The following is a 27871-nucleotide window of genomic DNA, read 5'->3' as shown; positions in this document are numbered from 1 at the left end:
AAAAATTGCTCACGGATTTCGAAATTTTTTAAAAAAATGTAAATACATAAAACTGGATATTTTTGAAATTTTGTTTAAGAATTTAAAAATCAATAGTATCACTTTTTTTAATAAAATTTAGAAAAATAAATAAAAACAGCTGCAAGATCACAAAATCAGAATAGAGTGGTGGAGCTAGATGGGCCAGCCCATTAAATCAGTCACTCAGCTGGAGTGGCCGACTTATGCGTAGCGTTACAGAGGTGTGTGTATGCTTGTGTATGTGAGCGACTTTGATTATACCATGTTTAAAAAAAACTTAAACGTCAAATAGCATATTCCAAGATTACCTTTTGTCGGAAATATGTTTAAAACCTTTTTGTCCGAACTAAGTGCATGCCAATAGTTTCTAAAAAAAAAGTGCATGCCAATAATTGGGGTCTTCTCCAACCCACAACATAACAAAGTGCCACTGCTCCGTTGCAAGTTGCAACCTCGTGCTCCTTACTCACGTCCATTTTCTTCTCAAACTTTACATTACGTCGTGCTATAAGTAGCCGTGATCAAGCTGCAACTACACATCAACGTTGATAAGTGAAGATGAAGCTTGCTGTTTGTTAGACAAACTAGGATTTGGAACAATACTCGATACCCTTGATGGGCACGGCCGTCATATATTTATAAGAGGGAACCGTATAAATACAGGTTATGTTATAACACGTATATATGCTATATACTTAGTCTAACACCCTTCCTCAATCTTAACTATGTCCTGAAACACTCAGAAGATTAAGATTGCGTCGACAACCCTCAAAAGAAGGCAAGGGCAAGGTTTTAGTGAAGATATCAGCAAGTTGATCCTTAGAAGAAACAAACTTGATCTGAAGAAGCTTCTGAGCAACACGTTCCCTCACAAAGTGATAGTCAACTTCGATGTGCTTTGTTCGGGCATGAAATACTGGATTGGATGAAAGATATGTGGCACCAATGTTATCACACCAAAAGACAGGCGGCTGAGTCGGAGAGACCCTCAACTCCCGAAGCAAAGACTGCACCCACATGATCTCAGCTGTGGCATTAGCAACTGCTTTGTACTCAGCTTCAGTACTACTCCGAGACACTGTAGCTTGCTTGCGAGCTTGCCAGGCGATCAAGTTAGGTCCAAAGAACATAGCATGTCCCCCTGTGGATCGCCGATCATCAGGACTACCAGCCCAATCGGCATCAGAAAATGCTGAGATCAAGCCAGAAGATGCAGGCTGAAGATGAAGGCCATATGAACCAGTGTGACGGACATAGCGCAAGATGCGCTTAACGGCCGACCAGTGAGAGTCACGTGGTGCATGAAGGTACTGGCACACACGATTAACAGCAAATGATATGTCTGGACGAGTAATGAGCAAGTACTGCAGCCCACCAACAATGTTGCGGTATTCAGTGGCATCCGCAGGAGAGAGCAAGTCACCATCAAAAGCTGTCAGTTTGTCTGTGGCAGACGTGGGAGTCATAGCAGCCTTACACTGCAACATACCAGCACGGCGTAGGAGATCCTGAGAATACTTCTTTTGAGTAAGAGTCAAGCCACCATCAGAACGAAGCACCTCCAGACCCAAAAAATAATGCAGTCTCCCAAGATCCTTAACAGCAAATTCAGCACCAAGAGAGGACACAAGTCGATCCGTAGCAGCAGCGGATGAACTGACAAGTATGATATCATCAACATAGACCAGAATTTACATAGTCACCTCAGGTCGCTGAAGAATAAATAGAGATGTGTCTGCTGTAGAAGGCACAAACCCATGCGCACGAAGAGCAGTGCCAAGACGTGCATGCCACGCACGAGGGGCCTGCTTTAGACCATAGAGAGCCTTGACAAGGCGACATAAGTGATGTGGCCGAGCAGGATCAACAAAACCTAGTGGCTGACGCATGTAAACCTCTTCTTCCAGAACTCCGTGAAGAAAGGCATTCTAAACGTCAAGTTGTCGAAGCGACCATCCTCGAGTAACAGCCAAGGAAAGAAGAACACGAATCGTAGTTGGTTTAATAACAGGACCGAACGTGTCTTCATAATCAATGCCATACCGTTGTTTGAATCCCTTGGCAACCAGGCGTGGCTTGTACCTCTCAATGGAGCCATCAGCATGTTTCTTCACCTTGAAAACCCATTTAGAATCAATGATATTGACACCAGATGGAGGTGGAACCAAATGCCAAGTGTTTTTTCTTTGGAGAGCATGGATCTCCTGCTCCATAGCAGCACGCCAATGAGGAATGCCAAGCGCTGCCTGGAAATGTCGTGGTTCAGTTGTAGGATCGGCTTCAGCATGAGCAACACAGGCCGCAAGCCATGCGACAGTACCGTCAGTGAGCTTCTTCGGTTGGAAGATGCCACTCTTGCTGCGAGTATGAGGACGCAAGACGGCCGACTGAGGCGGCGGTGGAGCAGCCACCACACGGGAGCCACTGTCCAACAGAGACGAAGAAGACACGCTGTCAGGCGAGTCAATGATCGCAGCCGGTGAGGTAGTCACTGTCGTACCCGAGCCTGGAGTAGTTGGCGAAGACAGGCTGGGCATGGTTGGTGACGACGGGCCAGGCAACGAGGACGAACCCGAGGCACCAGCCGACGAGGCCGCCGACCCAAGTGACAGGGCTGCGGGGTCAGCCGACCCGGGCGACCGCGCAGACGCCAGCCCAGGCGATGTGGGTGTCGCGGGGTCCATCGCAGTGTCCGTCGCTACGGGGGTCGTCAGCCCAGGAGACTGCAAGGCCGCCAGGTGACGTGGGCGCCCCATCGAGGCCACATGCATGAGGCATGCATGTATGATCAGTGTCGGGGGAGGCGGCCGGCGTATCAACGGGGTCAGCCGGCGCAGCGACAGCTGGCACAGTCGAGGCCGCATTAGCATCATCATCAAGAAGCTCAAGTCGAGCACCTCGTCCAGTCCCTGCACCATGGTTAGGCAACAACAGAGGAGAATATGCAGCATCTACAAATTGATCAGGCAAAACTGGAAAAGAGTGCAACTTGGTGACGGGAGTATCAGTGGGAGATGTGAGCGTGGAAAAAGGGAAGACAGTCTCATCGAACACAACATCACGAGAAATGTAAACACGATTTGTTGGAAGGTGGAGACACTTGTAACCTTTGTGGAGAGGACTGTACCCAAGGAATACACATTTTTTGGATCGATACTCAAGTTTATGCTTATTGTATGGGCGGTGATGCGGCCAACACGCACAACCGAACACTTTAAGGAAGGAGTAGTCTGGAGTTTCATGGAGCAACACTTCTAGAGGAGACTTCATGTGAAGAAGTCGTGCGGGAATCCTATTTATCAAAAAACAAGCAGTAACAAAAGCATCACTCCAGAACCGAAACGGGACAGAGGCATGTGCAAGAAGTGTTAGACTAGTTTCAACTATATGACGGTGCTTGCGCTCAGCTGCACCGTTCTGCTGATGTGTATGAGGATAGGACACATGGTGAGAGATGCCAAGCTTCTGAAAGAAGGTGTTAAGATTACGGTATTCACCCCCCAGTCAGACTGGACATGAATGATTTTGTGCTTAAGCAACCGCTCAACATGTGCTTGAAATTGCATAAAGACATGAAACACATCAGATTTGCGCTTAATGAGATAAATCCAAGTAAAGCGACTGAAAGCATCGATGAAACTGACATAATAGTTGTGACCACTAACAGAAGTTTGGGCATAGCCCCACACATCCGAAAACACAAGTTCGAGAGGAGCCTTAACAACAGACTCGATACAGAAAAAAGCAACTGATGACTCTTGCCTTGTTGACAAGCATCACACACTAGAAACTCCTTATTACTAGACTCAACTGGAAGACGATGACGATGCAGCACATGGCGCACAATGGGAGTGGCAGGATGACCAAGGCGAGAATGCCACTGTGACAACGACACCCGAACACCACTGAAAACTTGAGATACTCGTGGCACATCAAGCGCTCGTGGTACATCAAGCACATATAAGCCATCGCGAGCTCGACCACTAAGAAGAACGGCCCTCGTGTCCCAGTCCTTAACAAAAAATGAAATGGACTCAACAAACACATTGTTGTCATAAGTCAATTTAGGAACCGAGAGTAAATTACGTGTGACTGAAGGAACACGAAGGACATCAAGGAGACGCAAAGTTTTAGTGGTACGCGAAAGAAGAGATGCCTGACCAACATGTGAGATGGGCATACCTGATCCATTGGCAGTGCGGACCTGATCATGACCGGTGTAGGGCTGGCGAGTAGCCAACTTGTCAAGCTGGCTCGTCAGGTGATCTGTTGCGCCTGTGTCCATGTACAAGGCAGGATCCACATAATATGAAGGAGTGAACCCAGGGTCATGTGTGGCGAGAGCGGCTTGCTTCTCGTTGCCCTTCCCATTATTCCCAATGCCAAGGAAGTCACGTTTAAACCAACGATGGCACCGAGACGCCAAGTGTCCCTCAATGCCGCAAAGCTGACACTCCACCCCACCGCCACACGCCTCGCAGTGGAGCCGCTTGCGGCTGGCCATTGGAGGAGCTGAAGCGGGCGGACGAGGCTGGTTGCCCGAGGACGGAGGCGGTTTCTGCTTAGCACCACGGCCACCGGTGCGGAGAGCAGTGTTCGCAGACGGGCCCTCCCTGTAGACTCCAACTGAGCGGCGAGCGGCGAGCCGCTGCTCCGTGCTGAGGAGGCGGGCGTAGAGGTCACGAGGCGGCATCGGCGTGTCACGTCCGTTGACGTTTTCAACAAGAGAGTCATAGTCCTCATCAAGGCCATTGAGAATAAATGAAGTAAACTCCGCGTCACGGAGGGGCTTCCCAATTGAGGACAGTGTGTCAGCCAAGCTTTTGACCTTGTTGAAGAAGGCTGTAATGGAGAGAACATTTTTCTTGACCTCACCTAGCTGATTACGAATGGCAGAAGAACCGGCCAGCGACTGCGAGGAGAAGCTAGTATCGAGGGTAGCCCATGCATCCCTCGACGTCGTGGCAAAGACCACCATGCCAGCCATGGAAGGAGTGAGCGAGGACTGAATAGCACCCAGAATAGCCTGATCCTGAGCAATCCACCGACGATGAGCAGGGTTGGGCACCATGACGGAGCCACCAGTGGCCGAGGGCACCGGAACAGTGGCCGGGGGACACGGCAGCGTACCGTCGACATACCCCTCGAGACACTACTAGGAAAAGGGCTACTAATGGCGCACCAGTTTTGCCTACTAATGGCGCACTACTGGTGCGCCATTAGTATCACGCCACTAGTATTTCTTACTAATGGCGCACCACCGGTGCACCATTAGTATCTGGTATACTAATGGCGCACCACGCAGTGCGCCATTAGTATCTAGCATACTAATGGCGCACTGTTGGGTGATGCGCCATTAGTATGAATATTAGGTTTTTTTTACTTTTCTAAATTTTGCACAAGTTACAAAATATATTATTGGACATAATATAGACAGCACCCCACAACAAGAGCAGATTCATCGAATACAATAGAAGATTAGTCTCCGAATACAATTCATCATATTAGTCTCCGAATTCAAAAGACCGAACAAAGATAGAACATTACAAGTCTCGAGACCGCGAGTAACGAGTTTGTCGGAAGTAATACTAATCCTAACAAGTCCTACTAATCATCATCATACAACTTCTACTCGTTATTAATAACAAGTCATACGATCATCATCTTGATAGTCATCGAACCAACCCAACTTAATTGTTCTTAGCACATGATCATCAGTATTAGGCAGGACCTAAATACCCTATTTAAGCTAAAATAGCATAAAACAATATAGACTCCATTATGGAGAATGGAGAACATCCTGTCTCCAATTCTTGCGCTTCGCTTCCTTTTGCTTCCAAGAATCTCCTTACGACTGTCCATACATTTTTTCCATCCTTTGATTTTCATGTCTCCACTTCTTTTAGAAATCTCGTATGGACAGTTGAGATTCGTAGGATGACCTGGCTGTATGTTCAAAACATTAAGACTACCTTTTGTTATACATCAAATGAGGCACACAATTCTCTGGGATTATCTGTTGAAAAACATAATAATAACTTCATAGTTAGCAATGATGTACTAGTTTTAGAAGTATGCAAAAGATGCACGGATGTCGTAATAGTAAAATCTTACCAGGGTATCTCCATGGTAGTTACCGTAGTTGAACACATGCACTAGTGGCACGTATTTACCATAATGTTGAGGAGTTTGATTGTGGATATTGTAATTCTCAATGTCAGTACAAAATCCGACCAGATGATTTTTCTCCTTGTAAGTTGTTAATTCGGAGCCATCGGTGTAGTGGGTTTTGTCTACCATCTCCTGCATATTCTTTGAACAATAAAAATAAGCTGTCAATGGAAATAAGCTATCAACTATTTTGAAATAAACAATATAAATTAGCTAATAACTATGTTTGAGAAACTCACATAGCGGTAGAACTGGAGGCGTATCAACAAGGACCCAAATGTCCATATTGTCTTGGTTGATGTCAGGATTACCAAGATCCATGGTGATAAGCATACCCTCATCAAAACCATACATCTTGAAAAATGCTTCCCAATTTTTGCAACCAAAATGGGTTACGCTCTCAGAATTATATAGATTTACTTCAAAGTCCACATCGTGATGAGTCCTTAGGTGAATTTTCTTTGTTTCAGAAATTTCATGGTCTTCAAAATCCATCCTCTCCAAGACATAGCGTCTTGCATGGCATGGGATAAGCTATACTCGAATTGTAAAAGATGAAAATTACACGTTGAAATAGTTGAAGTCATGCTTAATTATGAAAATAACACTTGTCGTCGTTGTGTACCGTTTCAACTTCGAAGGTCTCCTCGAGCTTAATGCTGAAGCGCTGATCATCGTCCAGGTGAGGCATGTCGCACAGACGTCGATCGTCGTGGCACCAGTCGCACTCCCCCGACAGACTTTTGTCGTCCGATGACGACATATCCTACGTTCATAATTCAAAACTACATCATTTAGGGTTTGTCGACACCGAGGCATCCTAAAAGCTAAGCTTTTATCATTTAGGGTTTGTCGACGCCGAGGCACCCTAAAAGCCTAAGCTTTCATCATTTAGGTTCTTATCGACACCGAGGCACCCTAAAAGCCAAGGTTTTATCATTCAGGGTTTGTCGACGCCGAGGCAGCCTAAAAGCCTAAGCTTTCATCATTTAGGTTCTTATCGACACTGAGGCACCCTAAAACCTATGGTTTAATGCAGCAAGAATAAAGGGGCAGTTGATCCTACTTAATTAAGTACTAAGATACCCCGGCCCATGCATTAGTCGCAGGTACCCCATATGTCCTATTTTTAGCAAAGTCATGCTAAAATTCATGGAAAATTTCAGCATGACCTTTGCTGAAAATAGGACATATGGAGTACCCGAATTTGCCGGAACGGAAGTTAATCGACATTCCGGCAAACTCAAGGGCCTCTCAGGGTACCTGCAAATTCATCACGACACAATGGTCGGAGACAAAACCCAGCAAACTAGCAAGATGATCATCATCTTTGCAAGTCATTACTTGTCAAACACAGAAGTGCATAACACAAGCTCACCGACATAGACACACATAACAGCCGCACAACAGCATAGACATTAAACATGTGCAGAGATCACAATCAACAAAGGTTTCCATCAGGTGTATTTCATACTATTATTCCCATCCTGAGAAAGCATCGACTTCAGAATATCCCCTTTTCAAAGAATGTGTTCTGTGATGAAAGCACTAGCTAATCATGTTAAAGCTAACCCCTACTTTTGACCCTCAACTATAACGACCGCATGTAGTACAGAGAAGTGTTGATGCAGGCATCAAACATTATAATGCCACAGGGCATGGTCTCAAGTTACATGATCAGTTGTGCTTGACTGAAAATTTCGACAGGAAAATTTTGACTGGAGTAACAAAGGCATAACAGTAGAAATTACAGGTGTAGATTGCTCTGTTCAACAAACTTCCTATTAGTCCAACAATGTTTCTGAATCTAAACTTTTTCAGTTAACAGAACCTAAACCTTACAATGTTCAGTTAACAGAAGGGGGGGAGGGGAACCGGTGCAGCTCACCGAGAGGAAGACGATGGCGAGCTCGTGCGGGGCCGGGGTTGACGAGGTGACGCGGATCGACGGTGAGGCGTTGGTGTCGTAGAGGCACCAGAGACCTTGCCCTGCGAGAAAGAGAAGGGGCCGTCAGCCCCAGCGCAGGCGGGGGGCAAGAGGGGAGGAAGAGGGGGAAGGGGAGGAGGAGGGTCGGGGGGCGTACAGTGCTGCGTCGCTGCTCGGTGCCGACGGCGAGGAGGAAGGCGAAGAACGTTGAGGGTCGGGGCGGCGGGGGGGCGGGGGTGGGGCGTGGGGGCGGCGGGGGTGGGGGTGCGGGGTCGCGGGGGTTGCGGGGGTGGAGTCCGGCGGGGGTCGGGGCGGCGGCGTCGTGTGTCTGGCGAGGGAGAGAGGGACGAATGGATCTAGCGAGGGAGAGGAAGGACTTAGCTATAGGGGGAAGCTTACTAATGGCGCACCACCCATCGGTGCGCCATTAGAAATCGTTTTTTTAGATAGCAATGGCGCACCCACCACCGGTGCGCCATTAGAAATCTTTTTTTAGATAACAATGGCGCACCACCAGGCCGGTGAGCCATTAGTATATTTTTTTTAATAAATGAATATGAATATGAAACAGTAATCCATGCATTTAAATAATTATTATGTATTTGTATTCTGATAAATATTTGTTAGTTATTATGCCTGATTTATAGAATGATTGAAACTAGTTTAGTGGGTAAACCAAGTTAAGATTTATTTGTGGTGATGTTATAAATAATTTTTGTTATGAATGTTAGTAATTGTTTAAAGGTTTGTTCTTGCATACATAATTTGACCAGAGCGGGGGAGGGTGCGAGGGGTGCTCGTCGGCGGCGGTGGAGCGGGGAAGGGTGCGGTGGGTCGTCGGCGGCGGTGGAGCTAGCGGGGGAGGGTGCGGGTGGAATCGAGATTTATACTAATGGTGCACCATGGCAGAGTACGCCATTACTAGTTTAAACTAGTAATGGCGCACTTTGCAATGGTGCACCATTAGTAATTTTGCAAAAAACAGAATAAAAAAATACAGTATTGGCGCACTCTATGGCTGGTGCGCCATTACTAGTTAGAACTACTAATGGCGCACTTTGCCCGGATTCGCCATTAGTATGTTTGTAAAAATGAAAAAAATTGTTACTTGTGGCGCACCTTGTGCCTGGTGCGCCATTAGTGTCTTCCACACTGCGCATCACCACATGGTGCGCCATTAGTATATAGTAGTGGCGCATCACTTCTTTGGTGCGCCATTAGTGTCAATTTCATCTATAGCCCTTTTCCTAGTAGTGAGATAGTGACTACGCATCAGCGGCAACACCTGAGCGCGCCACAGGAGGTAGTTGTCAGCAGAGAGCTTCACCGTCACCAGATGAGCGAAGTGGAACGGTCCTGGTTCAGCCACCGGTGTGGAGAGCTACGAGTCGTACGTCGGAGGAGCACTGTACGGAGTCAGCGCATCGGCCGACGGAGACGCACGGTAGAGTTGGTGATGACCGTGAGACGCCGGAGGAGGTACGCCGTAGGGCTGCAGCGGCGCGACGTACTGCACAGGGGCAGCGTAGGGCGCGCCATACGGCGCCTTGTAGGGCCCCACGGAGTACGAGGCATACGACACCAGCACAGTGTACGGCGGCGGCGATGACGCGACATACGGCGGTGGATAGGGGCCGCTGTATGGCACTTGGACCTGGGTACCAGGTGGACCGGAGCCCGGCGGCGCAGCACACAGATGGGTTCCATCGGAAGGCAGCGGCGCAGAATACGTATAAGTCCCGCCGTAAGACTCCAATGGATGGATCACGCGTCATCTGCACGCGATTGAAGGGGACGGAGCGCTGGCGATCAGGATGCAGGGGCGCATCGCGCGCGATCGCGGGCGCTGGCGATTGAGGCGCGGGCGGGCATGAAGCACTTGGCCGGGCCCAGGCGAGCGGTGCAGAAGCCATGAACGGCGAGTCCATCGCTAGGGTTGACGGAGGCGGCACGGCGGCGGAGGCCGACGCGGCGGCGACAGAGGAAGCGGAAGCACGGTGCGGATCGAACGCGTCGTCTGATACCATGTTAAACAAACTAGGGTTTGGAACAATGCTCGATACCCTTGGTGGGTACGGCTATCATATATTTATAAGAGGGAACCGTACAAACACATGTTATGTTACAACACGTATATATGCTATATACTTAGTCTAACACTATTGCGCTCTCGGCTCTGCTCCTGCTTTCTCTCGCGGCCGTCTCCTCGGCGGAATAATTCGATTTCTTCTACCTTGTTCAGCAAGTGAGTAACAATAATGCTATACTAATCGATGAGCAATTTCCAATCTGTAGATTGCATCTTGTTCAGATGTTGGTATGCATTGCAATGTTAAAATTTGTGCGATTCCTTCCAAAAAAAGCGATGAATCTAACGATGGTCGTCTTGTTTTTGGACGTGCGAATTTTGTTTCAAGTGGCCGGGGTCGTTCTGTGACACGAAGAAGGGGTGCTGCTTCCCGGATGCCGGCAAGCCGGCGACGGACTTCAGCATCCACGGGCTCTGGCCCAACTACGCCAAGTGCAAGACCCAAGGCGAGCTCGACGGCGTCATCGAGATGGTGACCAAGGGGAAGAAGAAGTGCTGGCCGGAGTTTTGCAACAGCGAGCCCCTGCAGCTGTGGGAGATCAAGGACCTGGTGAAGGAGCTGGATGCCAACTGGCCGACGTTGGCGTGCAAGGGCGGGAAGAGCATCGAGTTCTGGACCCACGAGTTGGAGAAGCACGGCACCTGCTCCGGCCTGGGCCAGCACGGCTACTTCGCGGCGGCGCTCGGGCTCAAGGCCCGTCACAAACTCACCGCCATCCTCGCCGACGCTGGGATCGTGCCGTCGGACGACAAGACTTACTTCCTGAGTAGCATCAGTGACACCATCAAGGAAGGGACTGATGAGGACATAGACCTGGGGTAGGGTAATAGGCCTGACCTATACGTCCTACCTAAGGTCCTTGCCCTAGAAGCAAAGAAGTTCGAGAGTAAACAAGGTGGACCCAATAAAGGCGTCCAGCGCAATCCACTCGACCTACCATCCACTTGGAGTCTACTTCTTCTTTGAGTCACTCGACTATTCAACCACTCGACCATGTAAAAGACCACTCGACGTACAAGAAGATCTAAAGCCATTCTGGACAGCAACGGTCGGGCATTTACTCGTATATTTAACGATCATTCGTAGCACTTTATTACAGACGTTACCTGTAACGCTCTCTCTTTATGAACATTGAACCCTGTGTAACGGAGGGGAGCTGGGGTCCTGGCGCACTCTATATAAGCCATGCCCTCCTCTGGGACAAGGGTTCGCACCCCCTGTAACTCACACGCATATAATCCAGTCGACCGCCTCCGGGATCCGAGACATAGGGCTGTTACTTCCTCCAAGAAGGGCATGAACTCATAAAACTTCCGTGTACAACTCCTCCATAGCTAGGATCTTGCCTCTACTCTCCTACCCCCCATTCTACTGTCAGACTTAGAACCACGACAGTTGACGCCCACCTTGAGGCAGGTGTCTTAGCGACTTGTTGGAGAAGTTGCAATTTTTCCAATCCCCATCAACATTGTTTCAGGCGGAGGTTTGACCGAGGGCCGCGAGATCCGTCTCGGCGCGCTCGTATTAGTCGCCGACAACTCCGCTTGGCTCCAAGAAGCGCCACTTGACGTCGAGGCGCTCCCCGTCCGCGGGGCAACGCACTTTCGCGCGTGCGTCCGTGGCATCCTCCTACGGCAGCCGTCGACTCAGTATCAGTCGGCTCCTGTGCTGACCTCCCTCCCTGTAGTCCGTCGGAGTAAACGTTTCGGTCGATCGAGGATTCAGCGGTGGGTGAGGCATGTGGTGGCTCGCCAGTCGGTCACCCCACAAGTCGCGGCAATCAAGCCCGACGAAACTCTCTACGGCTTGTTCGATCTGTCGACTAGCTCTGTAGAGACTGCATCCGAGTGCGACAGCAACGAGCCTGCGGCGGAAATTTTAATGGCCAATGGACCATGCAGTCCTCCCGGCTTCACCCGTGAAGACGGAGGCAATGGGGGTGGCGATTCCTTTGCGTGTTCACGAAGAGTACCGCCCCGAACCCCTCTCTTCGCAGCGGAGGGAAGAACTTCGCCGCCGAAACATGGATGCGCTCCACACTCCTATCGTTGGAGAAACCCCTGAGGCGCAGGCCTTGGAGGAGGCGCGCCTGGCCAACTTGGCTGAGCGCACTCGACTGGAGAACCTCCAGCGTGCACTCGACGAGCGTGCTCGGCAGCGTATCCCCGAGTCCAGTCGACGCCAACTTTTTCCGCCTCCAACTCAGGTATACCGAACTCCGATCCAGAATCTCGCAGCTGCGGCCCGAATAGAGGAGTCAATTCAACCTTCCCAGTCAGAAGCTGGTTGAGGTTTGGTACAGATCCGGGCTTTGCTCCGTGCTGAAGGAAATATGCCCTAGAGGCAATAATAAAGTTATGATTTATTTACTTATATCATGATAAATGTTTATTATTCATGCTAGAATTGTATTAACCGGAAACATAATACATGTGTGAATACATAGACAAACAGTATGTCACTAGTATGCCTCTACTTGACTAGCTCGTTGAATCAAAGATGGTTAAGTTTCCTAGCCATAGACATGAGTTGTCATTTGATTAACGGGGTCACATCATTAGGAGAATGATGTGATTGACTTGACCCATTCCATTAGCTTAGCACTTGATCGTTTAGTTTGTTGCTATTGCTTTCTTCATAACTTATACATGTTCCTATGACTATGAGATTATGCAAATCCCGTTTACCGGAGGAACACTTTGTGTGCTACCAAATGTCACAACGTAACTGGGTGATTATAAAAGTGCTCTACAGGTGTCTCCAAAGGTATTTGTTGGGTTGGCGTATTTCAAGATTCGGATTTGTCACTTCGATTGTCGGAGAGGTATCTCTGGGCCCTCTCGGTAATGCACATCACTTAAGCCTTGCAAGCATTGCAACTAATGAGTTAGTTGCGGAATGATGTATTACGGAACAAGTAAAGAGACTTGCCGGTAACGAGATTGAACTAGGTATTGAGATACCGACGATCGAATCTTAGGCAAGTAACATATCGATGACAAAGGGAACAACGTATGTTGTTATGCGGTTTGACCGATAAAGATCTTCGTAGAATATGTAGGAGCCAATATGAGCATCCAGGTTCCGCTATTGGTTATTGACCGGAGACGTGTCTCAGTCATGTCCACATAGTTCTCGAACCCGTAGGGTCCGCACGCTTAAAATGCGATGACAGTTATATTATGAGTTTATGTGTTTTGATGTACCGAAGGAGTTCAAAGTCCCGGATGAGATCGGGGACATGATGAGGAGTCTCGAAATGGTCGAGACGTAAAGAGCGATATATTGGACGACAATATTCGGACATCGGAAAGGTTCCAAGTGATTCGGGTATTTTCGAGAGTACCAGGGAGTTACGGGAATTCGTATTGGGCCTTAATGGCCATACGGGAAAGGAGAGAAAGGCCTCAAAGGGTGGCCGCACCCCTCCCCATGGGCTGGTCCAAATTGGACTAGGGAGGGGGGCGCCCCCTTCCTTCCTTCTCCTTTTCCCTTCCCTTTCCTTCCCTCCTACTCCTACTACTTGGAAGGGCTCCTAGTTCTACTAGGAAAGGGGGAATCCTACTCCCAGTGGGAGTAGGACTCCCCTAGGGCGCGCCATAGAGAGGGACGGCCCTCCCCCTCCTCCACTCCTTTATATACGGGGGCAGGGGGCACCCCATAGACACAGCAATTGATCTCTTGATCTCTTAGCCGTGTGTGGTGCCCCCCTCCACCATAATCCACCTCGATCATATCGTAGCGGTGTTTAGGTGAAGCCCTGCATCGGTAGAACATCATCATCGTCACCACGCCCTCGTGCTGACGGAACTCTCCCTCAAAGCTCGGCTGGATCGGAGTTCGAGGGACGTCATCGAGTTGAACGTGTGCAGAACTCGGAGGTGTCGTGCGTTCGGTACTTGATCGGTCGGATCGTGAAGACGTACGACTACATCAACCGTGTTGTGCTAACGCTTCCGCTTTCGGTCTACGAGGGTACGTGGACAACACTCTCCCCTCTCGTTGCTATGCATCACCATGATCTTGCGTGTGCGTAGGAAAATTTTGAAATTACTACGTTCCCCAAGAGTGGCATCCGAGCCAGGTTTTATGCGTTGATGTAATATGCACGAGTAGAACACAAGTGAGTTGTGGGCGTTATAGGTCATACTGCTTACCAGCATGTCACACTTTGGTTCGGCGGTATTGTTGGATGAAGCGGCCCGGACCGACATTACGCGTACGCTTACGCGAGACTGGTTTTACCGCCGTGCTATGCACACAGGTGACAAGCGGGTGTCAGTTTCTCCAACTTTAGTTAAACCGAGTGTGGCTACGCCCGGTCCTTGAGAAGGTTAAAACAACACCACCTTGACAAACTATCGTTGTGGTTTTGATGTGTAGGTAATAACGGTTCTTGCTAAGCCCGTAGCAGCCACGTAAAACTTGCAACAACAAAGTAGAGGACGTCTAACTTGTTTTTGCAGGGCATGTTGTGATGTGATATGGTCAAGACGTGATGAGATATAAGTTGTTATATAAGATGATCATGTTTTGTTGAAGTTATCGGCAACTGGCAGAAGCCTTATGGTTGTCTCTTTATTGCATAAGATGCAAGCGCCAAATAATTGCTTTACAATTATCTCTATGCGATAGCAATAGTTGCAAGAGCAATAGTTGGCGAGACGACCATGTGACGACACATTGATATAGATCAAGATGATGGAGATCATGGTGTCATGCTGGTGACGATGGAAATCATGACGATGTTTTGGAGATGGAGATCAAAGGCACAAGATGATGATGGCCATATCATGTCACATATTTTGATTGCATGTGATGTTTATCTTTTATGCATATTATCTTGCTTTGATTGACGGTAGCATTATAAGATGATCTCTCACTAAATTTCAAGATAAAAGTGTTCTCCCTGAGTATGCACCGTTGCCAAAGTTCGTCGTGCCCAGGCACCACGTGATGATCGGGTGTGATAAGCTCTACGTCCATCTACAACGGGTGCAAGCCAGTTTTTGCACACGCAGAATACTCAGGTTAAACTTGTCGAGCCTAGCATATGCAGATATGGCCTCGGAACACTGAGACTGAAAGGTCGAGCGTGAATCATAGAGTAGATATGATCAACATAGTGATGTTCACCATTGAAAACTACTCCATTTCACGTGATGATCGGTTATGGTTTAGTTGATTTGGATCACGTGATCACTTAGAAGATTAGAGGGATGTCTTTCTAAGTGGGAGTTCTTAAGTAATATGATTAATTGAACTTAAATTTATCATGAACTTAGTCCTGGTAGTATTAGCATATCTATGTTGTAGATCAATAGCTCGCGTTTAGCTCCCCTATTTTATTTTTGATATGTTCCTAGAGAAAACTAAGTTGAAAGATGTTAGTAGCAATGATGCGGATTGGATCCGTGATCTGAGGTTTATCCTCATTGCTGCACAGAAGAATTATGTCCTTAATGCACCGCTAGGTGACAGACCTATTGCAGGAGCAGATGCAGACGTCATGAACGTTTGGCTAGCTCAATATGATGACTACTTGATAGTTTAGTGCACCATGCTTAACAGCTTAGCATCGGGACTTCAAAGACGTTTTGAACGTCATGGATCATATGGATGTTCCAGGAGTTGAAGTTAATATTTCAAGCAAATACCCGAGTTGAGAAATATGAAGTCTCCAACAAATTCTATAGCTAAAAGATGGAGGAGAATAGCTCAAGCAGTGAGCATGTGTTCAGATTGTCTGGGTACTACAATCGCTTGAATCAAGTGGGAGTTAATCTTCTAGATAAAATAGTGATTGACAGAATTCTCTAGTCACCTTCACCAAGTTAGTAGAACTTCGTGATGAACTATAGTATGCAAGGGATGATGAAAACAATTCCCGAGCTTTTCATGATGATGAAATCGATGAAGGTAGAAATCAAGAAAGAGCATCAAGTGTTGATGATTAACAAGACCACTAGTTTCAAGAAAAGGGCAAAGGGAAAGAAAGGGAACTTCAAGAAGAACGACAAGCAAGTTGCTGCTCAAGTGAAGAAGCCCAAGTCTGGTCCTAAGACTGAGACTAAGTGCTTCTACTGCAAAGGGACTGGTCACTGGAAGTGAAACTGCCCCAAGTATTTGGCGGATAAGAAGGATGGCAAAGTGAACAAAGGTATATTTTATATACAGATTATTGATGTGTATTTTACTAGTGTTCATAGCAACCCCTTAGTATTTGATACTGGTTCAGTTGCTAAGAGTAGTAACTCGAAACGGGAGTTGCAGAATGAACAGAGACTAGTTAAGGGTGAAGTGACGATGTGTGTTGGAAGTGGTTCCAAGATTGATATGATCATCATCGCACACTCCCTATACTTTCGGGATTAGTGTTGAACCTAAATAAATGTTATTTGGTGTTTGTGTTGAGCATAAATATGATTGGATCATGTTTGTTGCAATAGAGTTATTCATGTAAGTTAGAGAATAATTGTTGTTTTGTTTACATGAATAAAACCTTCTATGGTCATACACCCAATGAAAATGGTTTGTTGGATCTCGATCGTGGTGATACACATTTTCATAATATTGAAGCCGAAAGATGCAACGTTAATAATGATAGTGCAACTTATTTGTGGCACTGCCGTTTAGGTCATATTGGTGTAAAGCACATGAAGAAAATCCATGCTGATGGGCTTTTGGAATCACTTGATTATGAATCAGTTGATGCTTGCGAACCATGCCTCATGGGCAAGATGAGTAAGACTCCGTTCTCCGGAACAATGGAGCGAGCAACAGATTTGTTGGAAATCATACATAGTGATGTATGTGGTCCGATGAATATTGAGGCTCGCGGCCGGTATCATTATTTTTTGATCTTGACAGATGATTTGAGCAGATATGAGTATATCTACTTAATGAAACACAAGTCTGAAACATTTGAAAGTTCAGAGAATTTTAGAGTGAAGTGGAGAATCATCGTAACAAAAATAAAAGTTTCTACGATATGATCGTAGAAGTAAAATATTTGAGTTACGAGTTTGGTCTTCAATTAAAACAATGTGGAATATTTTCACAAAATCATGCCACCTAGAACACCACAGCATAATGGTGTGTCCGAACATCATAAACGTACTATTATTGGATATAGTGCAATATATGATGTTTCTTACCGATTAATCACTATAGTTTTGGGGTTATGCATTAGAGACAGCTGCATTCACGTTAAAAATGGCACAATCTAAATCCGTTGAGGCGACACCATATGAACTGTGGTTTGGCAAGAAACCAAAGTTGACGTTTCTTAAAGTTTGAGGTTGCAGTGCTTATGTGGAAAAGTTTCAACCTGATAAGCTCAAACCCAAATCGGAGAAGTGCGTCTTCATAGGATACCCAAAAGAAAATGTTGGGTACACCTTCTATCACAGATCCAAAGGAAAGTTATTCATTGCTGAGAATGGATCCTTTCTAGACAAGGAGTTTCTCTCGAAAGAAGTGAGTGGGAGGAAAGTAGAACTTGATGAGGTAACTGTACCTGCTCCCTTATTGGAAAGTAGTTCATCACAGAAATCTGTTCCTGTGACTACTACACCAATTAGTGAGGAAGCTAATGATGATGATCATGTAACTTTAGATCAAGTTACTACCGAACCTCGTAGGTAAACCAGAGTGAGATCCGCACCAGAGTGGTACGGTAATCCTGTTCTGGAGGTCATGTTACTTGACCATGATGAGCCTACGAACTATGAGGAAGCGATGATGAGCCCAGATTCCGCGAAATGGCTTGAGGCCATGAAATCTGAGATGAGATCCATCTATGAGAACAAAGTATGGACTTTGATTGACTTGCCCATTGATCGGCGAGGCATTGAGATTAAATGGATCTTCAAGAGGAAGACGGACGCTGATAGTAGTGTTACTATCTACAAAGCTAGAATTGTCGCAAAAAAGGTTTTCGACAAGTTCAAGGTGTTGACTACGATGAGAGTTTCTCACTCGTATCTATGCTTAAGTCTGTCCGAATCATGTTAGCAATTGCCGCATTTTATGAAATCTGGCAAATGGATAAACAAAACTGCATTCCTTAATGGATTTATTAAAGAAGAGTTGTATATGATGCAACCAGAAAGTTTTGTCAATCCTAAAGGTGCTAACAAAACATGCAAGCTCCAGCGATCCATTTATGGACTGGTGCAAGCATCTCGGAGTTGGAATATATGCTTTGATAAGTTGATCAAAGCATATAGTTTTATACAGACTTGCGGTGAAGCCTGTATTTACAAGAAAGTGAGTGGGAGCACTACAACACTTCTGATAAGTATATGTGAATGGCATATTGTTGATCGGAGATAATGTAGAATTATTCTGCAAAGCATAAAGGAGTGTTTGAAAGGAGTTTTTCAAAGAAAGACCTCGGTAAAGCTACTTACATATTGAGCATCAAGATCTATAGAGATAGATCAAGACGCTTGATAAGTTTTTCAATGAGTACATACCTTGACAAGAGATTTTGAAGTAGTTCAAAATGGAACAGTCAAAGAAGGAGTTCTTGCCTGTGTTACAAGGTGTGAAGTTGAGTAAGACTCAAAGCCCGACCACGGCAGAAGATAGAAAGAGAATAAAAGTCATTCCCTATGCCTTGGCCATAGGTTCTATAAAATATGCCATGCTGTGTACCAGATCTATTGTATACTCTACACTGTTTTTGGCAAGGGAGTACAATAGTGATTTAGGAGTAGATCACTGGACAACAGTCAAAATTATCCTTAGTGGAATAAGGATATGTTTCTCGATTAAGGAGGTGACAAAAGGTTCGTCGTAAAGGGTTATGTCGATGCAAATTTTGACACTAATCCAGATGACTCTAAATCTCAATATGGATACATATTGAAAGTGGGAGCAATTAGCTAGAGTAGCTCCGTGCAGAGCATTGTTGACATAGAAATTTGCAAAATACTTACGGATCTGAATGTGGCAGACCCGTTGACTAAACTTCTCTCACAAGCAAAACATGATCACACCTTAGTACTCTTTGGGTGTTAATCACATAGCGATGTGAACTAGATTATTGAATCTAGTAAACCCTTTGGGTGTTGGTCACATGTCGATGTGAACTATGGGTGTTAATCACATGGTGATGTGAACTATTGGTATTAAATCACATGGCGATGTGAACTAAATTATTGACTCTAGTGCAAGTGGGAGACTGAAGGAAATATGCCCTAGAGGCAATAATAAAGTTATTATTTATTTCCTTATATCATGATAAATGTTTATTATTCATGCTAGAATTGTATTAACCGGAAACATAATACATGTGTGAATACATAGACAAACAATATGTCACTAGTATGCCTCTACTTGACTAGCTCGTTGAATCAAAGATGGTTAAGTTTCCTAGCCATAGACATGAGTTGTCATTTGATTAACGGGGTCACATCATTAAGAGAATGATGTGATTGACTTGACCCATTCCGTTAGCTTAGCACTTGATCGTTTAGTTTGTTGTTATTGCTTTCTTCATAACTTATACATGTTCTATGACTATGAGATTATGTGTCGGATTTCGGGTTCCGGCATTCCCTTGAGGTTCGAACACTGGGGTGCGCGCAGAGATTTCGCCTCCTACCTTCCTGCACCCCTCCACCACACTAGGATCAAAGCTATGAAAAGAACAACACAAGGGACACAGGGTTTATACTGGTTCGGGCCACCGTTGTGGTGTAATACCCTACTCCAGTGTGTGGTGTGGTGGATTGCCTCTTGGGCTGATGATGATGAACTGTACAAGGAAGAACAGCCTCGCAAGGGTCTGTTCTTGGCTGGGGCCATGAACTGCTAGGAGGAGTTCAGCCACCTTTCTCTATCTCACTCTCTCTCTCTGCTTACCACCTCTCTACTTGTCGAGCCCTTGGAGGAGACTGAGCCGAACCCCTTGCTACGTGGGTGGCCAGTCCTATTTATAGTGGCCCTGGTCCTCTCCCCAAATATTGAGTGGGAAGGGAGCCAACAATGGCGGGCTAATTTGAAAGGGGACAGCAAGTATCAACTATCCTGACAAAAGTAGTCTTCGCCTACGCAAAGCTCTGGTGATGACGCCGTCTTAGGCTCCATGGTGACCTCCGTCTCGTGGTCCTCCTGGTCTTGGTCTCGTTGCACCAAAATGGCAACCTTTGCCTGATGCCTCGGTACTCCGCGGCTGCGCTTGCCCCCTTTGCACCAAAGAGGAAAGGAGGACGCTGCGCGGGCTGGCACCCGCCTGGCACCCTGAGTCGTCATGGCTTGCGTCACGGGCACCTCGCGAGGTACCCCGCCTTGATCTCTCCGCCTCCTCGTGAGCCAGCCTGACGAGGCCGTGCCTGAGGAAGCTCCGTGTCGTCCGCCCCGCGAGGCTTGGCCCCACGCGAGGGTCTTGAGTTTGTGTTGGTGAAGATGGGCCGTGCTGGGCCCCCCTTTGAGCCACGCCGCAGGCAGGCAAGTCTGGGGACCCCCATTCCCAGAACACCGACAGTAGCCCCCGGGCCCAAGGCGCGCCCGGACTTGGCCGTGCAGGGAGGTGGAAGGGCAAGAGCGAAGCGCCGCGGGCCCTAACAGCCTTCGGCCTTGGGCGCCGCGTGGCGGTTGATTGGACGTGGGCGTCGCCACTTCCCCACGGCGCCTTGGCAACTGCACAGATTGGACAAGTCCCTGCATGCAAAGCGGGTCATAATTACCTGCGATCGTGGGGGCCGTTGGTTGGCCATCGCCAGCCATAAGTACGGACCGGCGCGCGCCCTTCTAGTTCATCCCCCCTTGCTTATCCTTTTTCTTCATGGCCCCGTCGAGGAGGTTCTCAGCCGCCGAGAAGGGGAAGGCTTGCCGGGTTGAGCCCGCCTCTCCCCCACCCAAGCGCGGCCGAGGGCGCCCTCGCTAGCATCCTTTGGCCACCACGGTGGCTCCCCACGGCCGTGGAGGCGATCTTCAGCACGGCGACGGGCGGATTGCTGCAGCCGGGGGGGCGCGCTCCGGCTGCGCGTCCCCCCAGGCCGCGCGTTCGTGCTGCTGAAGTGCTGCCGGAGTTCATCATGTGGTCGGCGGAGCCGGCTAGCACCCGGCTCCCGCTTCCTCGCTTTCTCCTCGGCGAGCTCCCGGCCGGCGCCTCGGGCGGCCTTTGGCTCCAGGCTGACGGCTGCTGCAGCCGGGCCTGATGGGTCTCTTTGGAGGTCTCCGTGGCCGGGAGCCTGTCCCTGGCCCGCGGTTGGCTGACGTTTTGCCCGCGCGCGTGGCCTGAGCCGTCGGTGCACCCTGCACTTCAAGTTCGACGGCGACGTCACCCTCTACGTGAGGGTGTTTGGGGAAGATGGTCGCCGCGCAGGGTGTTGCCCCGAGGGTGATGACCACGGCTGGGAACCCAGCTCCGGTGATGATGGAGAGAGCAGCGCTCGCACGGCTGGCGGCGTTCGGGGTTCCCCAAGCTTCTCCGATTCTTCTTTAGGCGGCGACTCCTCTAGCGGTGGCCGCGATCAGCCTCGACATCGTCGTGTCTGCTTGGGGGGTGGCGATGTGTCCACCCGCCGCCGCGCCCTGGTGAAGCGCGAGAGGGAGTCCGCCTAAGCTCCGGAGGCAGCTCGGGCCTTCCCTGCGGGCCGGTGTGAGGCGAGCCGCGCCAGATTTGTTCTTCCTTTTCCCTTTTTCCTGCGTAACAAAGACAATAGTGTGGAGCCCCGCGGGGGCGTGTTTGGGTTATTGCTTGTTAATCATCGTTTTGCCTTCGTTACCATACCTTCCGGCTATGTGCCCGAGCGTGGATAGTTCCCGGCCTCGGCCGTGGGGGGGGGGGGCGACCGACCCAGGCCCTTTGTTTGTGTCGCGGTGCCCGTGGGGCACGGACTGGAGGGGTGCTCCTGTAAGGGGCCCAAGTCACGAACTCTTTGAGTGACTAGGATAGGAACACTCGCGAGGGCGCTCGTCTCTCCCCCTCGCGAGGCCTTGCACAAGAGAAACCGAGGCAGGAGAGCGAAAAGCCGAAGAACCGCAAGCCAAAGACGGCAGCAACTTCAATAAAACCCCAAGCAAAGAGGAACAAGCCAACTGCGGAAAGCAAATGAAAAGCCGCGTCCGGCACCTAGTCTAGTCTTCGACGTCTTCTCACCAGCGCGGTGCTAAGTGCTGCCACTGGGCGTGGGAGGGAGCCCCAGGGTCTGAGGCCGGCGCTCCTGAGACTCCGGGGCGTGTATAGCCCCAACTCATTATTACGTGAGAGTGTCATGGGCGGCGAGCTTCACAGGCGCTGGCCTTCTTCACAGGCTCCAGGCCTTTTCCAAAACGCGATAGCTTCACAGGCACTCTCCTTGCTTCACAGGCTCCGGACCTTTTCCAAAACGCGATAGCTTCACAGGCACTCGCCTTGCTTCACAGGCTCTGGGCCTTTTCCAAAACGCGATAGCTTCACAGGCACTCGCCTTGCTTCACAGGCTCCGGGCCTTTTCCAAAACGTGATAGCTTCACAGGCACTCACCTTGCTTCACAGGCTCCGGGCCTTTTCCAAAACGCGATAGCTTCACAGGCACTCGCCTTGCTTCACAGGCTCCGGGCCTTTTCAGGGGTAGAACCTCCGGAGGTGCCGGATTTTCCATGCATTCTGGACCGGCACTCCCTCTTGAGTCTCCAAGCACGCGGAGCTGGGCCTGGAAACATGAACAACCTTGAACGGGCCCTCCCACATGGGAGAGAGCTTGTGCAATCCCTCCCTGGAGAGAACCCGCCTGAGCACGAGGTCTCCTACCTCAAGAGTCCTGGGGCGGATGTTGCGGCAGTGATATCGCCGCAGTGCTTGTTGGTACCTCGCCGCTCGCAGCGCGGCTTCCCGGCGATGCTCCTCCCCTAGCACGAGGTCCGTCCCCCGCATGGCGTCCTACTGCGCCTCATCGAACGCCAGGACCCGCGCGGAGCGACGTCTGACCTCGTGAGGGAGGACTGCTTCTGCTCCGTAGACCAGGAAGAGCAGGGTCTCTCCAGTCGGCTTGGTCGCGGTGGTGCGGATGGACCACAACACGGACTGCAGTTCGTCATACCAACCTCTGTCGCAAGCCTCCAGCTTCTTCTTGAACGTCCTGGTCTTGAGGCCCCTTAGGACCTTTGCATTGGCTTGCTCGGCCTGGCCGTTGCTTCGGGGGTGCGCCACTGAAGCGTAGCATATCTGCGTTCCAAGGTTAGCACAGTATGTTTTGAAGAGGTTACTGGTGAACTGCGAACCGTTGTCCATGATGATGCGATTCGGCACCCCGAGCCGGCTCATGATGCCCTTGATGAATTTGACTGCAGAACCCGCAAGAATGGTGCGGACAACCTCCACTTCTGCCCACTTGATGAACTTGTCCACGGCAACGTAAAGGTAGCGGTAGCCCCCTGGCGCCCGAGGAAACGGACCCAAGATGTCGAGCCCCCAGACTGCGAATGGCCACGAAAGGGGGATAGTCTGCAAGCCCCCTGCCGGCTAATGGATCTACTTGGCGTGGAACTAGCAGGCCCCACAAGCCTTCACTAGTTCAACGGCGTCATTGAGCGCGGTGGGCCAGTAAAACCCACTGCGGAACGCCTTGCCAACAAGGGTCCGTGATGACGAATGATGTCCGCAGTCTCCATCGTGTATATCTTCCAGTAGTTCCTTCCCTTGCTCCCTGGAGATGCAGCGCAGGGATACATCGTTTGGTCGCTTCCGGTAGAGCTCTCCATCTTTGATGCAGTATGCCGTGGCCTGGCGCGCCACTCGCTCTGCTTCCTCCTCCTTCTCCAGCAGGGTCCCTTGCGTTAGGTAGCTCTGGAGCTCCATGATCCAACATCCCTCCTGAGGTTCCATCGTCAGGAGCAGGCATGCTCCCGAGGCCGGGCCACAAGCCGGAGCTCCTGAGGCAGGTGGCTGAGGGAGCTCCTCCCTGGACTGAGCCGTGTTTGATAATGACGGTAAGGCTGAAGGCTTGACGAGCCGCTCCTCGAAAATGCCAGGCTCCTGAGGTAACCGCCTGGACGCATGTTTGGCGATGTCATCGGCTTCCTGATTGGTGCCACGGGGCACATGCTGCAACTCCAACCCCCAGAACTGCTTCTCCATCCTGCGGACCTCTGCAAGGTAGGCCTCCATGTGCTCATCCTTCGGCTCGTACACCTTGTTGGAGAAATTGACAAGGAGCTGCGAATCGCCCTTGATGGTGAGGCGTTTCACCCCCAGGGCCGCTGCGGCCTTCATGCCCGCTAGCAAACCTTCATACTCCGCTATGTTGTTGGAGACCTTTTCGCCTTGCTGGAAAGAAAGCTACACGGCGTAATAGAGCTTGTCCTGGGTGGGCGATATAAGCACCGCCCCAGCCCCTGCGCCGTGTCTGGAGAACGCCCCATCGAAGTACATGACCCAGCCTTCTGGCGCCTCACTTCCCGGGGACAGGGACCGATGCTCGTCGGCCTTGAGACCTGGCGCCTCCGTCCATTCTGCCACCAAATCTGCCAACGTTGCTCCCTTGATGAGTCTGGTCGTGCTGAATTCAAGCTGAAATGCTTGCAGCTCTATGTTCCACTCAGCGACCCTCCCAGCTGAATTGGGGCTCCTGAGCACCCTCTCCAGGGGGTATGACGAGACGAGCTTGATGGGGTGACCCTGAAAATAGTGCCGCAGTTTGCGCGAAGCCACCAGTAGCGCGAGGAGGAGTTTTTGAGGCATGGGGTACCGTGCTCTTGCATCCCGCAGCACTGTGCTGACGAAGTACACTGGGTGCTCAACGAGGTGGAGTGTGTCAGTGCTGGTGGCTCCCTTCAGAGATCGTGGCGCCTCTTGAGGCAATGGGGCCTCCTGAGACTGGCCATCTGGAAGAGGGGCCTCTTCCGCCTCTGGTGCGCCCCTCTGCGGCGGCTGATCCTCCTCAGCCGTGATGGCGGTTTTTGTGGGCCTTCCTTGTCCCTGTTCTGCCTTATCCTGGGCTGCTGCCGTGGTTTTGATCCGGCGCTCCTCTTTGACTGCTACCAAGGCTGCACTGGCCGAGTAGGGAGTGGCGGCGAGGTAGAGCACCAGGGGCTCCTGAGGGCGCGGGGCCACCATGATCGGTGGGATGGTCAGGTATCTCTTGAGATCCTGGAACGCCTTGTCGGCCTCTTCAGTCCACTCGAAGGGCCCCTTTTTCTTCATTAGCTGGAAGAAGGGCAGGGCTCGTTCCCCCAACTTGGAGATGAAGCGCCCTAGCGCGGTCACGCGCCCCGTGAGCTTCTGCATTTCTCTGAGGGTCTTTGGCGGGCTCATGTCTTCCACCGCCTTGACCTTCTCCGGGTTAGCCTCGATGCCTCGATGGGACACGAGGAAACCCAAGAGCTTGCCCGAGGGGACTCCGAACACACACTTCTCTGGGTTGAGCCGTTGGTTCACTGCATTGAGGCTCGTGAAGGTTTCCTCCAGGTCTTGTATCAAGGTCCTGGCCTCCCGAGATTTTACCACGATGTCATCGACGTAAGCTTCAACATTCTTCCCGAGCTGCTGGCCCAAGGTGATATGCATCAGCCGCTGAAAGGTCGCCCCTGCGTTACGCAGCCCGAATGGCATGCAGGTTTAGCAGTACACCCCGCACGGGGTTAGGAAGTCCGTCTTCTCGATGTCTTCCACCGCCATCTTGATTTGGTGATACCCAGAGAAGGCATCCAGGAAGCACAGCAGGTCGCATTCCACAGTCGAATCAACGATCTGGTCGATGTGGGGGAGCGGGAACGGATCTTGCGGGCACGCTTTGTTGAGGTTGGTGAAGTCGACACACATGCGTTCCTTCCCTCCCTTCTTCGGCACAACGACAGGGTTGGCCAACCAATCTGGGTATCGGACCTCGCAAATGACCCCAGCGGCCTCTAATTTGCGGGTCTCTTGGACGATGAAGGCCTGCTTTTCTGTGGACTGCCGCCTGGCCTTCTGCTTCACTGGGCGCACGTTGGGGCACACGTTGATGTGATGCTCGATTATGCTCCTGGGGATCCCTGCCAACTGGTCCGGCTCCCAAGCGAATACCTTCTTGTTTGCGCGCAGGAACGCGACCAGGGCCTCCTCCTGCTCGGGTTTGAGGTGGGCGCCTATGGTGAAAGTGGCGTTGGTGGACCCGTCCTCATCGACGGGTACCTGCTTGGTTTCTGCCTTGTCTTGGGTGAACAACTGCTTCTTCTTGGAGGGCGCAGCCCCCTCGGGCTCGGGGGCCCCCAAGTCGGCAGGCTGTGCCGACGCTGCTGTCCTGAAGACGAGCTTGAGCACCCGCAGAGCGTCACCGGTATCCCCATGCACGATGAGGACACCGCTGCTCTCGGGCATCTTCATGAGGTTGTACGCCGGGTGCGTCGCGGCTATGAACTGGGCCAGCGCTGGGTAGCCAAGGATGGCATTGTAGGGGAGGCCGATGTGGGCGATGTCGAAGTCGACCAGCTCCATGCGGAAGTTGTCGTAGGTGCCGAAGATCACTAGGAGACGGATCTGCCCCAAGGAGTTGGACGACCTGCCCCCAGCGCCTGAGAAGGGCAGGCTGGGCTGCAACCGTTCCAGGGGTATGCAGAGGAGGTTGAAGGCCTCGATTGAGAGCACGCTAGGGCCCGCCCCGCCATCGATAAGAGTTCTGGTGACGGCCACCTGGCAGATGGTGGGGGTGCATAGCATGGGGAGCGCGCCCGAGCCGGCCGAGTTGGAGGGGTGGTCCTCCGGGCTGAAGCTCAGGCCGGTCTCGGGCGCCGCCCGACCCAGGGGAGCCCCCTGCCGTGTGGGAGCGGCCCTGACCCGGCGGATGAACGGCTTGACGTGGTAACTTGTAGGCGGCGCCTGCAAGCCGCCCAAGAGGGTCGTGACGACTGGGGGTGTTGGTCCAGCGCGATAGGTGGGGAAGAGGTTGCCGGGCTCCGTGGGTGCGCGGAGCACGCGGGACGAAGAACCAGCTGGGGTGAGCGAGTGAGTTGCGGTGTGGCCGTCTTGCCGCACGGATAGATGCCGGGACGATGCTTGCCGCTCGTCCCCCGCCGGGCCGGTGGCAGCGTTGATGGCAGGTGACGGGGAACGGCGAGGGCGCCCGCCGACAGGGGCTGTCTGGGTGACGTGGGAAGCGAGGGCGGCCCAACGCTCCGTGCGGGCCCGACATGCGTCAGACATGGGCGCGATGGTCGGAGGAGAACGGAGCGGTGGAAGACGAATTCTGGCGCACCCCTACCTGGCACGCCAAATGTCAGATTTCGGGTTCCGGCAGACCCTTGAGGTTCGAACACTGGGGTGCGCGCGGAGATTTCGCCTCCTACCTTCCTGCACCCCTCCGCCATGCTAGGATCAAAGCTATGAAAAGAACAACACAAGGGACACAGGGTTTATACTGGTTCGGGCCACCGTTGTGGTGTAATACCCTACTCCAGTGTGTGGTGTGGTGGATTGCCTCTTGAGCTGATGATGATGAACAGTACAAGGAAGAACAGCCTCGCGAGGGTCTGTTCTTGGCTGGGGCCATGAACTGCTGGGAGGAGTTCAGCCACCTTTCTCTATCTCACTCTCTCTCTCTGCTTACCACCTCTCTACTTGTCGAGCCCTTGGAGGAGACTGAGCCGAACCCCTTGCTACGTGGGTGGCCGGTCCTATTTATAGTGGCCCTGGTCCTCTCCCCAAATATTGAGTGGGAAGGGAGCCAACAATGGCGGGCTAATTTGAAAG

The 27871-nt window shown here is 50.6% G+C and overlaps 1 pseudogene; it reads left to right on the top strand.

Annotated features, from left to right (window-relative positions):
• Positions 1-10030: 10030 nt before the first annotated feature.
• The window catches only part of LOC125535273, a 79342-nt pseudogene continuing 61501 nt past the window's right edge, over positions 10031-27871 (top strand).

The sequence above is a fragment of the Triticum urartu genome, chromosome 2 (assembly GCF_003073215.2).
Source record: "Triticum urartu cultivar G1812 chromosome 2, Tu2.1, whole genome shotgun sequence".
NCBI classification, from domain to species: Eukaryota; Viridiplantae; Streptophyta; class Magnoliopsida; order Poales; family Poaceae; genus Triticum; species Triticum urartu.
This window is presented reverse-complemented; position numbering and strand designations above follow the sequence as displayed.